Raw genomic sequence first — 6000 nt, 5'->3', positions numbered from 1 at the left:
AGTGCATCCTCTTTGGTATCATTCCTCGGATGAACTAGTCCCAGACAGACTTGTTTTTAGGCAGGTGACTCCCCTTTAAAACAAATAGCATTAGATGGGTAGGCACCAGCTTGATCCAAAGATCTTACTTGGTACAATCCCAGAATTTTTCTTGCTATAAAAATAAAACCTAAGATCCAGAACAATCTCTTTACTTTATAAAAGCAGCAGCTGTGTTTGTTCACACCTTCCATGGGTTGTTTAGGCCACCCAGATGAAACAGCCACAAATCAAAATGGAACTCACATTATGCTGTTAAACACTCCCTGAAGATAAGAGCAACAGGCCTGTAACATCAATTATCTCACCAGTAAGAGTCAGCAATGGGGTCTCACAGTATCTTGTTCTTCTGACAGTTAGTGCTAAAATAAAACATGTCTGGGACAAAAAAATTCAAATGTTGAAAAATACTCAAATCTGTGTGGCTATTGTGCTTGTAAAACATTGTAAATGAGACAGCAGCAAACTCAGGTTCAACACATTCTATGACTGGTTAATGGCATGGCAAAGGCATTTAGTTTTAGTGATGGGCTTCTATTAAAGTAATAGTCAAAATCACTGAATTGCTGTCTGGGACATTTGGATTTGTTTTGCCTTCTCAAGACTGCTTTTTGGAGAAATGAAAATGCTTCTACTCTTTACCCATGAATTACAAGTATGTTAAATTTAAATTAATCAATTTAATTTACTTGAGAGCCAAGGAAGAATGTCCAGAAAACAGCTTTCTGTTGTCTTAAAAGGGTGGGCCAAGGATGCTTTTAAAGATTCCCTAATTCACCTGGAAAAAACCCTCCTGCATGACCTTTGAAAAAGAATCCATGTAGCCCTAGGCCTTGCTATCTATCAGCTTCTGCTCTTGCTAGGCACCAGGATCAATTTTCCAGCACTCAGTATGAGTCTTAGTAGTGGGTCTAAACTGTGGCCTTCTTAGTTCCCAGGTCTCAGATCGAAGTTGGCAAAAGTATCATGTCTGCTGTGGACAACATACACTATCATTCTGCTTTATATAAAAACATTTAGATATAGAAAGTAGACAAAACTGAGGAAATCCTTTCTATATGAGTCTGCTACTTAGCCTTTCCTTAATATTTTCCATCATGTGTAGTGTATGCGTTATGGCATGTGCTGAGAGCTAACATATTCACTGCCTCACTAGTAATATTGCTGTTGCATGACATGATGAGCAAGTTTCAGATTATTTGGGTAATATTTCTAAACTCATTGACCTGTGTACACATTTATACACAGAGTGGTGTTAATGGTGTTGATTGTTTTCTGTGAGAATCTGCCAAAAAAAGTGTGATTTGTTACTTTTTTACAATGTTTTATGGTGTTCTTTCAGTAGCAATATTGATATCCAGTAGTTGCAGAAGTATACAAAAGCGTCCCGTAGAGTCCAATAGAAGTAGTGATAACCAACCCTGGGTATGCAGGAAGCAGTAAAAATCACAAGTGTTGCAAGCAAAATAGCTAAGATACTAATCTTTTCCTCTCTGCTTTCTCCAGATGAGCATAAACTCATGATGATGAAAGGTTAGAAAATTAGTACTGCATGTTCTATTTTAGCTTTTCTTTGGCAAAAAAAAAGTCCAAACAAATGAAACAAAAGATATTTCTAGCCCTCCTCGTTGTGAGGAAAAACTTGGCTATGTAGTTAAAATGTTCCTAACATTCAGAAAACAGAAAGCAAATAAAAAGAAAACAAACATTTCCATAAGAGGAAGATCTCACTGGGAATTTTTGGAATGCTAAGAATCGTCAGTGATGCTGATGTGATGATTAAAATAGTAATTGACAGCAAAACAGCCCTTTTAACTGCAATATGAAGAAGTTAGTCTACATGACCCAATGCCTAAAATTGCAATGTTTTTTCATACCGGAAATAGTTTTCTTCTATCTGTGTTCAGTTTAACAGAACAGAGGATCTTTTGCATAATTCCATAAAATGAATTAACTTATTCAATGAATAAGAGAATAATAAGAATACTAAATGGAATATGACTTTTCTTGACTTAGAAACACAGATCATTCTTCATGTTTTCTTCTTTATTGTCTGAAAGATTTTCATCATCTCTCAAATAACTCATCTTTGCCAGTTGTGACTGTGGCTGTAAGTGACAACTTTGGCTGGTCTCTAGGTTTCATTCACAGACTTTTCTGATTGGTATGCTTTCCCTTTCCACTCTTGTGTATCACTGGTAACATTTCTTTTAAAAGAAGACAACTTGACACTGCAAATCTGGCTAGAAGCCTGCTACACAGACTTTCTATGCATTTGTTCTCTCTTGTCAGCATGATTCTTACTGTCCACATTCAAAATCTCAGCAATCTACTTGGTCTCCTACGCCACAGGTTGGTGTTCCCAGGCATGGTTATTAGAATTGTATATAAAGAACAACCTCCTATAGATTTTATTAAATAATAGTAGCATAATCTTTTTTTTTTCCCCTTCGGAGGCTTTCATAAACCTCCTATCAGTGTTTCTAAGTCTGCATAACACTAGACAGCCGTGCAGCTCTCCGCTTTCAATGTGATTTTGAAGGCAGGCTCTGGAAAGTTGATAACATGTTTCACGACCTTCATGTCTGGAAGCAGTTTCCCCTGATTGAAGTCATATAAGTTCAGCTAACTTGGAGTGTGTTGTAAATATTTATCTGGCAGTCTGACATATAAAGTTGTTCTGAAATTACAAAGTACATTCCTGTCTTTCATGTATTATTACCACTTTTTTCTATACACTTCTGGGTGATATTATTTAGAGAACCTTCTATAAGTGAGTTATCGTTGCTTGTAAAAGTTCTCATACTCTGTTGTACGGTCATTTTTTTAGGATGGTAGCTCTTGAGTTGTATCACTTTCCTATCTTTCAAAACATAAATGTGAGATTATTTCAGAAGTGCAACAAGAATTTATACAATGAGGTAAGCATCGTTGGCACATTTCATTTTAAAATCTGCTTTGCGACACTTATTTCCATGTAGGGCTCTAGATGCTTTCTGTTGCTGGCAAATCTGCGGTGTTGACAGCTTCTCTAATCACTAGGTCCTTTGTCATTACCTATCAAATAATTATATATAAAGTAATGCTCCTGGGTAGAAATTCTTTCCCAGAGAGAGAGAGAATTATTCCAGGTCCAGCTTCTCTATTTCTTTGGTTCTTTACTTATCTTTTAAAATTAAGTTTGTGCTATGCAAGGTGCTGGATCTGAAATATACAATTTTCTCTTTCCTGAGAAATAAGACAAGTTCAATAAAGTCAGTTTTAGGATGACTTCTGCACTGCTGCTGAGCTCTCAGCTGGAAGGCAGCTTTCAAATTCAAACTTCTTTTTTCTAAGTGTATTTTTCTAGGCTGCTAAGTGTGCTTAAAATGTGACCTGTTTCTCTGAGTTTGCGAATAGTCTTTATGGACAGAGAGAAGCCTGGAACATGACTTTTCTTGACTTAGAAACACAGTTGGGGACATAACTAATCTCAGCAAGCAGTTCTAATTTCTGTCTGTTTTAGTTAAAACAGCCAATGTTGGGTTGAGCTAGATTTGAAACAGCTTCCCTGACATCCTTGTTTTCCAAAGCCAGAAGCTCTTGCAGCCCCTCAAACTCCATGTTATGAAATCTTTGCCACTGAGAACTATTTGGATGCAGTTCCTCTAAATTTTGGAAATGGGAGTAGTATAACTTTGGAATAATTAATACTAATAACTGACACCTGGCCTGCATACATGAAAAAAGTTGACTCATAATAATGGATTAAGATTTTGTTCTAGGCATTTTTTTAAATTTTGATTTCTGAAAAAATTATTTTTGTATGCTAAAAAAGCCCATGATTATACTTAGAAGTCTACGTCACACTGAACTGAAAGCATGGCTCCTCCTTGGATCCTGACTGGTAGCAAAATATAAACTACTCTCAAAACATTAGGAGACAGTACTAACACATAAAATACCCATCATTTTCTTCACAACATTAAATTTTGTCATAAATCCAGATAGTAGTTTCAACCTAAAGAAACTTATTGCCCAAGGATTACATGATTAATTTGCCAAAAAACAAAACAAAACACCCAAACCAATAATTCTGTGAAACCAGAGCATAAATTCTCACATTACATGTTTAAAGCTGGTTCACGTACGGTCAAATATATCTAAGACAATTTATGACTTATGTCTCCAGAGAAACCAAACTAGTTGACTGTTTTACAGTAACTCAGTGTGGAGAAAAATGAGGACTCTCCTGTCATCTGTTTTTGGGCTGAGAGGGAACTGATAAGCTGCAGAAATAAAGTCGTTTACTAAGATGTAATGCAATAATTTATGCTGCTATTTGGCGATCCCTTTTGAGTGATCGCTGAATGTCACTGACAGGCTCTGAAAGCAACTGTGTCTTGTGTCTAAATCCAAAGGGCTGATGCTTGTGGCACAGGACTACTTAGAGAAACAGACTTAAGAAAAAGGCCAACAAATTGATACATGGCAAAGGGAATGGGGAAAATATTCATGGGCCAATCAAGTAGAAAATGGCTTTCTATAGCCATGCTGCTGTTTGGCAGACCAGCTACTGACCCCCAAACCTACAGAGAATACATAAGCAAGAGTGGAAAAAAAAAAAGTAAGTCTGAAATTCTTGCCCTGTCTCATTTAACAGCAGCAAGATGAGTACTTCTGAGATAGTATCATGATATTCTAGAGCCTAGATTGATGTATAATAGTGTCTTTTGATATTTTACTCTCAATATTTCAGGGTAATGCTATTCCAGACAGTGACTGAATTTTGCCACAGTCCTAGACACTGAAGTTTTTCATGTTTTTGTAGAAAAGCATATGTTTGTTTACCAGTCAGAATTTCTAAGGTAACTTCTGCAGCAGAGAGTAATTTTCAGCTGGAATTTAGTTCCTCATATTACCCAGAAATTTGAAAAAAGTAGCCTACTCTGTTGCTTTCATCAGCTGTCTGTACTAACAAACCTCCAGGTGAACTCTTCCACCAGCAAGACTTTGGAAACTTTCATGAGTGGCGAGCATCCAGTCTTTCCATCTGCAATCCCTCTGAAAATGACCTCTTTGTGTTGTGTCCACCTTAGGCATGCAAAGAGAGAATCTTAAGAAATCCACCTGCTGATACATAAGTAAATAGATTATTCTTGACCATTTAAGGTAGATTGCCTTTGAGAAGTGCTAGATTCAATGGCTGTCTCCATTGCTGACTTCAGTCTTTTAGATTTACAAGAAAATCATGTTTTCATTAAAATTACTATTATTTTCTTCTAAGTAATTATGCAGCTAAAATAATTGCTAAAACTTAACTAAAATTGCTGCTTTTCTAGCACTGATATAAATGATAACATCTTCTGATATTTTGGATTCAACTTTAGTAAAGCACTTGATCCTTTATGGAACCACATCTTCGGGAATATCACTGCTGAAAACCAGCAGGACTCTTAAACAGAAAAAAATATATGTAATGACTTGCTGCTACTATTTTATAAAAAGGTTTTGCATTATCATGGTGCACAGTGCTAACTCATGCAGGTCTGATTTTGCAAAGGGAATCGGAACAGCTAATCCCTATAAACACAGTTCTCCATCCAAGACTTTTGTACTTCTTTGGGGGAAATCATAATTGATCAGTTTTTTTCATTGGAAGAAACAGGGGAAATAACAGACTGCCATGTGACTCAACCATGGACAAACCACCAGTGTGACCCAGCTAAACATGTGGTCTCATATGAGTAAGAGTTGAGAATTTACACTCTAACACATATTTAATAGGAATCCAACACAATATCAATTCAGTATGCTGTGGTAGTTTCACTTTTCATGAAGATATAGTTCAATAGCATGAATATAATCACATTATCTAGACCAACAGACTATTTAAATCAGAARGATTCATATTGACTTTATATCCATATATTAAAGGTATTTGTAAGGAAGGCTTTCCATGAAGTACTCAAATGTAAAACA

This window comes from Apteryx rowi, unplaced genomic scaffold (genome assembly GCF_003343035.1).
Source record: "Apteryx rowi isolate R43461 unplaced genomic scaffold, aptRow1 scaffold_508, whole genome shotgun sequence".
NCBI lineage: Eukaryota > Metazoa > Chordata > Aves > Apterygiformes > Apterygidae > Apteryx > Apteryx rowi.
Note: the sequence above shows the minus strand (reverse complement) of the source record.